The following is a 12,200-nucleotide window of genomic DNA, read 5'->3' as shown; positions in this document are numbered from 1 at the left end:
AAGCTCAGCCAAATCATGTGTTACAGGAAAAAAACATCCATCACTCTCCACTGGTGAAGCATCTCTATCACAGGTTCAAAACCCGTCAAGACAATGGCAGAGTAGGGAAAGTGAAACTGCAGAGCAAAAAGTGCATTACTGTTCCTGCAGGGGGAAAAATGGCCTTGAATGGATATGCAAGGAAGGTCACAACAACATCTGACACAACCCTGATGGTTGAGCCTCTAGAGTCAACCTTGCCTGGTGGGCTCTTGTTTTGCAGTTTTGTAATGACACGGCCTTTATGTTCATCATTTAAGGTCCCGGTTCTAGTTAAAAATGACACAGCACATGATATTAAAATACCTGCTGGCCAGGTTATTGCAGAACTCATCCTTCCAAAAGCTGTGTCATCCTTGACTGAAAGAACTGTCAAAACTCTGTCAGGTGACCAATATCCGTCGGTTCCAGCTACAGCTGCATGCAACTCTGTATCTGTGTCTGACACAGGAACACTTACCTTTGACTTTGCTGAGTCAAGCTTGTCTGAGGAGTGGAAAAGAGAATAACAAAGAAATTAAATTCAGTTTCTGAAGTTTTTGCTCTTCATGATCTCGACTATGGCCACACTACTCAGATTAAGCACAGAATTCGACTCTCAGACCCATCTCCATTTAAACAAAGGCCCAGACCCATCCACCCTTCCGACTACGAGGCAGTCAGACTACATTTAAAAGAGCTTCAAGATGCGAACATCATACGTGAGTCAGAGAGCCCCTACGCCTCTCCCATTGTTGTGGTCAAGAAAAGAAATGGCAACATCAGACTATGCGTAGATTATCGCAAACTGAACAGTAAGACCATCAAAGACGCCTACGCTTTGCCCAACATTGAGGAATCTTTCTCGGCTTTGACTGGGTCCAAGTGGTTCTCCATCCTGGATCTGAAATCCGGCTATTATCAAGTGGAAGTCGAGGAAGAAGACAAATGTAAGACTGCTTTCGTGACACCCATGGGATTCTGGGAGTTTAACAGAATGCCCCAAGGAGTGACAAATGCTCCCAGTACCTTTCAGAGAGTCATGGAAAAGTGTATGGGCAGCATGAATTTGAGTGAAGTTTTGGTTTTTCTTGATGATGTCATCGTTTTCTCTGCGACACTTGAGGAGCATGAGGAACGACTGCTGAAGGTCCTCCACAGGATGAAAGAATTTGGTTTAAAGTTGTCGCCAGAGAAATGCCAGTTCTTCAGGACATCTGTCCAATATCTCGGCCATGTTGTATCCTCAGAAGGGGTCAAAACAGATCCAGCAAAATAGCTGCCCTCACTACCTGGCCAAGACCAGCTAACATCAAGGAGCTCAAGTCTTTCCTTGGGTTCGCTGGATATTATAGGAGGTTTATAAAAGACTATTCCAAGATCGCAAGACCCCTTAATGACTTAACAGCTGGTTACCTCCCACCAAAGAGAAAATCCAGTCTGTCTGGCCGAACCCATAAGTTTTCTACAAGTGTGGATCTCAAAAAGCCATTTAATGGCAATTGGACCCCAGCCTGTGAAGATGCTTTTGAGACATTGATTCACAAGCTCACAACAGCCCCTGTTCTTGGGTTTGCCGATCCTAAGAAACATTATATTGTGCATACTGATGCAAGCACCCACGGACTCGGTGCAGCCTTATATCAAGAACAGGAGAGCAAGTTAAGGGTCATTGCCTATGCCAGTAGGGGCCTCTCAGGTCCGAGCAAAGGTACCCTGCACACAAGCTTGAGTTCTTGTCTCTGAAGTGGGCTGTCACCGAGAAGTTTTTTTGACTATCTCTATGGAGCAAAATTTACAGTGGTGACAGACAATAATCCACTGACATATGTCTTAACGTCTGCGAAGTTGGGACGCAGTAGGGCATCGTTGGTTGGCAGCTCTTTCCAGTTTTGATTTTGACATCCAGTATAGAGCTGGGAAGAACAACCAAGATGCTGACGGGCTTTTCAGGCGTCCGCATCCACATGACTGTGATGCCTCTGATCAGAGTTCTACTGATGAGGAAAATCGCATTGAAAGCTTTATTGCACAGCTCTTACGCCGCAACAAAGGGCCCGATTTTCCAACTGAGGCAGTAAAAGCAGTATGCGAGAGACATCAGTGTTCTTCAACTCTCGAGGAGGAGGCAGCGGTGCCATCGCCTGCACGAGTAGAATGTTTGGCTATTGGAACCTCTGCAATACCAGCAGATTTCTGTCAAACTGATGTAGCTGGTTCGTGCCCCCTGCCATAAATGTCTCTTCCCGATTGGGCATGTGAGCAGAAATCAGATCCAGTCGTCAGCAGAGTAATGACTCTTGTACTTGCGGAAAACGTCTCTCCTACAAGGCAAGAAGGCATGAAGACAGAGAAGTTCAGTTAATGACAAGAATAATGGATCAGTTAGTTGTAATGGATGAGGTCTTATATGCAGCGCATCATTCAAGGGGAACCCATGTATCAGCTCGTTCTTCCATAAAGTTACAGAGAAGTTGCCCTTGACCAGCTCCACAATGCTGTGGGCCATCTGGGTGTTGATAGGACTCTGGACTTAGTCCGAGCTCGGTTCTATTGGCCCCGCATGACCATCGATGTAAATGACAAGGTCAGGACATGTGAAAGGTGTCTCAGAAGAAAGGCACAAGTTGAAAGGAGTGCTCCTTTGGTGAACATAAAACTAATCGTCCCTTGCAGTTGGTCTGTATGGACTACCTTACATTGGAACCAGATGAGAGAGGGACTAAAAACATCTTGGTCATAACAGACCATTTCACTAAATACGCAGTTGCAGTTCCGACTCCTGATCAAAAAGCAAAGACTGTGGCAAAGGCCTTGTGGAGCAATTTTTTAATCCATTATGGATTTCCTGAGAGGTTGCACAGCGACCAGGGTCGTGATTTTGAGTCTGCCTTGATCAAAGATCTTTGCTCGCTGCTTGGGATAAAAAGGCGAGGACCACACCCTACCATCCCCGCGGCAATCCTGTCGAGCGGTTCAATAGAACCCTTCTTCAAATGCTAGGGACGCTGGAGGAAGAAGATAAAGTTCGGTGGAGAGATTTTGTGCAGCCTTTAGTACACGCAGCGTACAACTGTACAAGGAATGATACCACAGGTTTCACTCCCTACCAGTTGATGTTTGGCAGACAACCGAGGCTCCCAATCGACATAGCATTTGGCCTGTGCCCTGAAAGATCCAGCAGCCTCTCTCACTCTGAATATATCAAAAAGTTGAGAGAGAGTCTCGCAGAAAGCTACCAGTTAGCCATTGAGCACAGTCAGAAGAGTGCTTTCCGGAACAAACAGAGGTTTGACAGTAAAGTGCGGGAATCCACCCTTGCCAAGGGAGATAGAGTCCTTTTAAGGAATGTTGCCATCAGGGGAAAGCACAAAATCGCTGATCGGTGGAGCCGAACCGTGTTCACTGTGATCAGACAGATTCAGGACTCGCCTGTTTTTGTGGTGGTGCCTGAAGGAACAGATGGGCCTGAAAGAGTGCTACACAGGGATCTGCTCTTACCTTGTGGGTTTCTTCCACCCACTGTGGAAGAGACAGCACCCAAAGTAGCAGTGTCACGGTCTAAACCTGCAAACTCACCACCAGTTGAAACATTTGAGACTGATTCTTCAGAAACCAGCAATGAGGAGAGCACTGAAGATGAAGTTGAGTATTACTCTCTTCATTCTCTACCCTGTAATGACCCTAATGTATTGCAAGATGGACTCCAAGAAGCCGACCAGATTGCAGTCACGGACAGACTGGCTGGAGTAGAAGTCCACGAAAAGTCAGCTACAGAGGGCATTTTGGGGCAGATTGATCAGCTTCACACTGTTGAATCTGAGTTGAGTCCAGAGCTCTCTACTCTAAATCCAGATGCTCACGAATTCCAGCCAGTGACGACCCAGAACGGAGACGATGAGAAGGACCAGGTTCAGGGGTCACTGCTGCATGAGATCAGTTCGGCTGAAGACAGCCAATCTAAAGATCTCTCACGCAGTTTGGGTGATAGTCGTACCTTGTTTACAGAAGTGAGCAACAAAATGAAAGTTACGGAGGAAGAAAGAAAAGGAGAACCAAATCTCTCTAAAGATGTCCCTAATCTTGAAGAGGGTGTTGGACTAAGGAGGTCATCAAGGGAGAGATCAGCTCCAAAGAAGCTAACTTATCCAACGTTGGGAAATCCTTTGGTGACAGTTATGCACTCTATTCTCTCTGGGTTAGACCAAGCTTTCACCCAAGCTTTCACCCTCGACAGTGTACCCAGCGTGAGATCAACTAATGCCGGGACTGCTGAAACCGTGTAAAGTTCCACATGCAAGGATGCATGCGGCTTAAGGGGAGAATGTAACCCTCTCAAGGTTATCCACTGCTGTTCAAGTCAGTGATTTAATGTTTAATGTATGCAGTACTGATTCTGTCCAACAGAGGGCAGTGATGGCGCTATAGTTGTCCTGCACTGCATTATGCGGCAAGAAGAAGAGCTGCAGCGGAGCAGATAGCCAGCAAGCTAGAAGAAGAACGCACCGGCGCATTGAGTACCAAGAGAATAAGAACTGTTTTTCTAAGTGTTAAGGTTCTTACAGTTACAGACTTATTAGGATTTGCTTACCATGCATCCCTTTTTCCAGTTGTTTTTTTACTTTGTTGGGACATAGTGCGAGAGACAGTTGCTGGATACTCGATCGGCGATTGGAAGGTGAATCCAGTGGGGGTTTTTTTTTCCAGAGACGCATCGCTTCACCCAGAAGGACGGCGAACGAGGATTTTACTCATCTTTGCAGATAAGCACTGGGCTTATCCACACACACACACACACTACCCGGTAGATTGACAAAGTTTTTTCTCAGAGCTCTGAATTTATTTTATTATCATTATTCTTTACTTCAACACCATATTTTACTTTTTTTTTTCCTTACCTCACCAAACCAGAGTGGTTGGTGGAGGTAGAACTGAGATAAGAGACATAAATGGACTAATACTAATACGGAAACTGAACTGACTGACTGAAGGGGGGATTATATTGGGTTTTGTATCAGAAGTGTTGTTAACATTCTGCATATTATTGAAGTTGCTGATGAGACTGTTATGTGTTGTGTTGTAATAAATGCCATAGAGTGTTCTCTATAAGACAGCATAAGGAGGTGTTCTAGTTTTCTTGTTCCTCTTCTCCTCTTTGAAAGTACCTAGAATATCCATGTCCCTAAGTTAATCAATTAAGGGATCGATTACACATGTAATTATTTGTTTTACCCCATTCAAATCTATTGGTTTCATGACATCGAATAAAATATTTTTGGAAACTCATTACATCAAATAAAACTTTCTTGGAAATCCTGTACATGAAGTAGGAGGTTTTTGATGTTGTAAGTTCTGGATTTAATATTTTCAGCTGATAAGGTGAACTTCATACAAACTTTGTGTTAAAAAAATCAAACTACGTCTCGTGAGTGTGTATTGTCGTGTATTGTGACTGCTCCATCATAATGTATGGAGCAAATGTCCCCCCTGAGGCACAAAGGCCTCAGGGGGACATTTGGCAGCCAGGGTTAGAGCTCAGACACCTGGAGCCTGGGGGGTTGGGGCTAACAACACTGACTGGTAAAAGAATCTAACATCCAAGTGTTACATGGTGTTGCAGGTGACAAAAAGCCATTGTTTAGAGGTTGTTGTGGAAGTTTTCCATTTAATAAAGCCTGCAGAGAAGCGAAGAGCGGTAGCTAACATTCTTTAATCAAGAGAAAGAACAGAAACCAAGCTTGGTGAGGGACTGCCATCGCTGGGGCAGAGGGTGAGCATGGCTCTCAGTTAAATACCTCCTACAGGAACAAAAGGCAGTACACAGCTGTTTTCACACCTTTGGTCTTTCCCCCAAAGAAAGTTTCACACTCCCTTGCTATCTCTTACAGTGGAGTTGTCTGCTTCCCCCAACTTCCTTACCAGACCCCACCATCTGTCTAACTGTTTGAATGGAGTATGAGGCAGACATGCTAAAACAGTTACCTAAAAGCATTACCAATAAACAAAGTGATCAATACATAAATGAAAGAAATTCCTCTAGAAGGTGATTGTCAGTTTTGTTGGGATTTTTAGAGACACAGAGAGTCACAGAGAGCCTGTCCTGCATTACTTTAAAAAATAAAGGGGGGTTTCAGAGCTGTTGATATACAAAGCAGTGTTCATAGAAACATTGATCAACCCTGTTTTTGGCATTGAGTGTTACATTTGTGACAGTTTCAATAAAGCCTGCAAATTCTTGAATTTATACTGGAGAGCAAAGAAAAATTAAATGCTACTTGTACTATAGAAAATCAGTTTCATAAAAGCTACATAAACAGAGCTGAAGAAGACTGTGTTTGTAAAAACTAGCTGTAACATCTGAGAAGTATAAGACAGACTGTTTCTGCTATCGAAACAATTTGTGTTGTTAATCCTGAATGATTCACGGTGACAACATCATAAGAAGGTCATTTTACTCCACACACACACACACACACACACACTTGGAAAATCACATAGTTTGACCATAAAATCCCAGAATAGTTACTATTTGAGAATGTGGGAGCAACATCATTAAAGAAGAAATATCTTTCCATGACACTTTCATTTAAAAATATAAAAATGTGAAGTTTTTGTGTAAAACATTAAAAACAACAAAAACTTAAGACCTTAAGAATCTCGTGATGAATTTTGTGAATATCTAGATCATTGGTGTTTGGATTTGAGGGTCTACAGGGCGAACACTGAGGCTGGGTATTAGAAATACAACATGGTAAGATGAGAGATGTTAACTCTGAGAACACGAACATTTAGTTTAACGTGTGGGAGGTAAATGCATCACAGAAGCTAAAAAGGAGTTGCTTGTGCCTACATTTGTTCAGATAAATTACAAGAGATTTGTATAAGTTTGATGAATAATACAAAAAAAAGAGGTTAGTGAGATAGTTAAGATTATCTAAGTAAGAGTGTACTGGAACCTGAAATGTTAAAGTACACTTACTGATTGTACTTTTATTTGATGAGCTAATGTGAATGCTCTAAAAGCACACTGAGTGATGAAAAAGAAGCACACATTTGGACAAACTGTGCTGTAACTTCTCATACTGTGAAGTTTTCTGACAAAAGTGAATTGAAAACTTCTGCTGTACAGCTTACTAAGGGGTCCTTTGATGGGCCACGTGCAATTACACAAAAGAACAAGTTAAATTTTACCATAACACTGACTGGAGAAAAGCCAGTTTGGGATTCTAATTGAAATTACAACTGTAATCAGTAAAATCAGTGCTGTGATAGTTTAAGATCAAAACCTGATTTAAAACACAGTCTAACATCAACATTCTTGCCCCTGAAAATAGGTCAGGATATTTTCTTTCGTTTCATTGGAACAGTAGAGTACCATAACAAACAAATTAGTACACCTTTGTAAGAACAAATATCCCTGATATGGAGTTTTTCATGTTTTACATAAAGACTTAGGGCTGCTAGTTTCCTAGTGGCATTTTCTCATTTAAACCTTGGTGACTTAAAAGTTTAGCAGCAAGACACTTGTTTCCTTTGTTCCATCAAGCATTTCTTTCAGCCATCTGTGTTTATCAGAGCGATATGTGACTAATTTTTTATTGAATCACCAGAAAGTACACAAATACAAGATTAAATATTTTATTTATTTATCAAAGATACATAATTACACATTGATACAATGAACAAGGTGTTTATAAAAATTACACATAGTGTAAGAAAAACATTAGAACATACAAATAAGTGTTTTATGATAATCTGAGAAACTTTAAAAGCATAAGAATAAAAGTTTTAAAAATCATGTTCTTTGATGATCACATTACATGTATCACATATTTTAAAGCATAACGTAGGGAGCAGAGTGTTCACAAAGACAGTTTTACGATTACTTTTTCCACAGTGCTTGTATGCCTCTCGCAAAACTATGTACTTTTCACCATAAGACACAATAACTCACGATTATCTAAGACCAGCCATGAAATGTCCATCGCTTCATTTCGATCATTTGTCTCCGCTGCTGCCCTCAGATCCAGTCTTCTGTACTGGGGGTAAAATGTCTCTTTTGGTGGTTCATAAAAATATCTCAAAAGCGATGTTGGTGAGGGGACCAGAAACACTGGGTTGCAGAGCAGTTGGTAAGGACTTGTATATTTCTGGAGAGTCTGCAAAAGCTGTCTTGCTTGTGCTCCTGATTGGATATGTGGAGCACCGGCTCTGATATCTCACTGGTGGCAGCTAAAGGTAGGCACGCCTTGGAGGCGGAGTTGGTCTCCGGCGCAATCTTTTCAAACGAGCCTCACGGCATTTCAGGCAACCTCAGGCCAGAAACAACATCCGGTCACTCATGGTCAAAATCCATGCAGAGCTGGTGTTTCCCAGGGATCAGGTTAACACATCTGGCTCAAATCAGAGTCTAAAAATATAAAGAAAAACAAAAGAGTTTTAAAACATGCAAACTAGCAAAATATCAAAGGAGCATAACATAACAATAACAAGATGATACGAGATACCTGATGAGAGCATGATAGGTGATGTAGAGATGTAATGTATACACTTTTACGGGAGTTAAAGTCGAGCTTATATATATTTTTAAAGTGTATTGTGCGTGGGAAAGGCTCCAGCGCGCATGCGAGCCTGAAAAAGGATAAGCGAAGCGATTGGATGGACGGATGGTGTATTGTACATAATAGTAATCCTTTTAAATGAAATGACTGAAAGAATGGTAAAAGGAAAGTACAAAATGTAGTTAGAAAGCAAGAGTAACACTTACCGATTGATATGCACATAGGGAAAGCGAAGTCACTTGGATGAGTGATGAAACATTTCTCGCAGGAAAAGGCTAGGTCCAGATGAACAGAATCAAGTTTTGGAGATTTATTTTCCTGGATGATTGAGAATGCATCAAGACGAGGCGAGTTGTTGTTGATCCCTGGGTCACGGTTGTTGCTAGCTCATCCATGAGGCTCTTCTGCACTTCGGGTGTAGCGATGAGGCTCAAAACACCCCAATTAGACAAAGTAAAGGCGATCCGTGGTGTGAGCGGACCAAAAACTTTCACCTGCTTTTAGCTGATAGAAAAGATTTGGCTCTCCGGGAGGCTGAAAGCATAGCCCCAAAATCCCCCGGTGTTGAGAGGGAATCTCTCCTCCAAAGGGATAGCAGATGCAGGTTGGACCCTGCAAAGATGCATTCGTCTGAGTTGCGCTGGCGCGGCAGAGGCTCTGTAGCTGGTTACAGGGGTCTGAGAGACCACAGTGAGGTGGGTAGGTCTGGTGGCCATGTTGTTTGTGAAAAAGGAGAAAACTTGTTTTTCTGAGAGGAAAAACTGTTAAATTGAACTTGAAATGTGAGATTATTTATCCTGATACAGGTGAGAGAATAGACCTATGGCGGAGAAGATAAATCGGATCTGTATCCAATTGGGTGAGCGGGGTGCGAATGGATCCGCCCCTTTGTTATGTAATTGTCAGCGGGGCAGTAAGGTTTACCTGGTATGATTGATATGCACACAGGTAAAAGTGGCCTTGGTGTTTAGTGGTCTAGCGATGGGGGTATTATTGTGAATTGGTCTGAGTGGATTCGGTCTGAGTGGATTCAGACTGAGTGGATTCAGTCTGAGTAGATTCAGGCTGAGTACCGCTAATTGTTTTAGTGGTCTGGCGAAGGGGTATTATTGTGAATTGGTCTGAGTGGCGGCAGGGCAGCGGGGCACCTGGGAGGCGGAGTGGATCTCCGGCGCAATCTTTCAAGCGAAGACCCAGAATCATTAAGGATCAGATACAGCGAGAGTAACAGTGGAAAAACTGTTCTCTGGCAGCAGTTCGGTGCGGATCGGAGCAAAGGGAGAACTTAGACTCTGGGGCTGAATTTTAGTGGGAGCTAGTGATAGGGCTGTTTTGAAAAAAAGACTAAGGATTTGGTTTCAGGATTTTTCCCTGTTATCGAATATAAGGCTTGGGGATAGGAGGTTCCCTAGAGGTTATTTCTAGGGGTTTTGGAGAAAAACGCGGAGGGTTTTGAGGAGTTTGTCCTGCTTATTTTGCCTAAGGATCGCGAGTAAGAACTTAGAGAGGCGCTAGTGATAGGGCTGTTTTTGAAGAAAAAAGACTAAGGATTTTTTTCAGGATTTGCCCTGTTATCGAATATAAGGCTTGGGGATAGGAGGTTCCCTAGAGGTTATTTGTAGGGGTTTTGGAGAAAAAGCGGAGGGTTTTGAGGAGTTTCTCCTGCTTATTTGCCTAAGGATCGGGTGGGGAGCGCGGAGATCGCGAGTGTGTTTTTTTTGCGACTCTGAGTTTGATTTTAAATTTCTTTGTTCGGATTAAACAAATGCATATAAATTGAAATAAAGTTTTCCCACAGGGCATGCACCCTGTATGTCTGGACATACTGAGCGTTACAAAAGCACAAGTTTAACTAAGCACATTTATACTGGTTTAACACATTTTAAATACACAAACACGGAGTCCCCACAGAAGCACGGTCCCGAGTCAGGCGGCGCGCAGCGCCGCCTAGACACACAGGCGCGGGGTGCGCGCACTGCGCACTCATGCGCTGTCATGCGCTGACCCACCACCAGATGGCGTTTCTTTAGGGAAAAAAGGAAAAAGTTTTTAGTGGATTAAAAAAATAAAAGAATGCTATTTGATATAAAAACTTTCTAAAATAATCAATTAGTTGTTTTTTTGGGGGGAAGAAAAGCAATGAACTAGCATATTTTGGATGAATATCATATTTTTATGAAAATCATAATTTTTATGAATATCATAATTTAATTATTATCATAATTTAATTATTATCATAATTTAATTACTTCCTGAGCTCATGAATAATTCATAGAATTTAACACTCAAAAAGCTCATGAATATTTTGACAGAAGGGGTCTATTATCCCTCTCTATCATCACCATCATCATAGTTTATTTATATAGCACTTTAAAAACACACAGGGCTAACCAAAGTACAGAACAACAAACTTTGGGTCCTATCTTGCCTGCACACAGCTTTCAAATGACACTTTCACTGCTTAGGCTTGTAGAAGTGCTGGAATGAGCGCCACTCCATGTGTGTTTGTGTGAATTTCTAGTGTTAACACCCACATTCAGACGCTCAGACTCTCAGGTGTTTTTTGGATTTTTACTTCCTGATTCTTCTCAATAAATCAGTTGTTCTGATGTTATAGTTTTGCAATGTGAAAACACCATCACACAACACATCAAACCCTAACCCCATAACCATAAATACAGCTCTGTAACCCTAACTATGATCACATAGCTCCACTACTTTTTTTTTTTCTTTTCTTTTTTTTTTGGCCTGTCCCGTTTGGCTCTTTTGCCTTCAGAATTATTGTCTAAAGGGAAGATGAAAAAAGAAAAGAAAGATGCCAAACGGATTTACTTTACCAAGTGGACCATTCCGGCCTTGCCATATTGGTCCATTTGATTGACCTTTGTTTTTATTGTTTATTCTATTTTATTTTCACTTGCTACACACGGGACAGACATTTCTGGGGGAAAGAAAAGGGAGAAAGAGAGAGGTAGGGAAAGAAAAACAGCGGGGAAGAGGGACGGTGATAAAGGGCAAAAACAAAACCAAACAAAACAAACAGACAAAAAATCCATATATCAATCACCTGGATCACCTGTTGAGAAAGAAAAAAGAGAAAACAAGCAAAAAAAAGAGAGCAATAGAATAAACAACATCATGATGATATATGGGAATATAACAGAAAATACTAAATATTAAACATTATTGTGCAGCACGTAGAATCGACAGCACACAGTGTGCTGTCGATGAGGTAAGAGCCAAAAAGGGTGTAGTTTGTGTGTGTGAGCACCCGTGTGTACACCTGTGAGCATGGACGCGCTTGTATTTAAAAGGTTCCTTCATGTAATGATCTGCTAGAGGGGAGGAGATCCAGGCTCCAGACCCCCAGAGAACAAGAGACCAAGGAAGACCAACAGAGGGGCAGCCGCGCCACTATCCCAGAAAGAGCTGAGGAGAGTCCCAGATGAGGGGTCACTCAGCAGCCGCGGAGCAGAAGCCAGGGGGTTGCAGTGACGTGCCCATGAGCTCCGCCGGCAGCCAGCTGTGCCTGAGTGACCGAGCCCGGGCCGAGGCCAAGGGCACCCCACCTCCGAAGTGGCCCAAGCGAGCCCCAGGCTCCAGGCCCCAACAAGCAGCCGC

This window comes from Oreochromis aureus, linkage group 3, assembly GCF_013358895.1.
Source record: "Oreochromis aureus strain Israel breed Guangdong linkage group 3, ZZ_aureus, whole genome shotgun sequence".
In the NCBI taxonomy this organism is placed as follows: Eukaryota; Metazoa; Chordata; class Actinopteri; order Cichliformes; family Cichlidae; genus Oreochromis; species Oreochromis aureus.
This window is presented reverse-complemented; position numbering follows the sequence as displayed.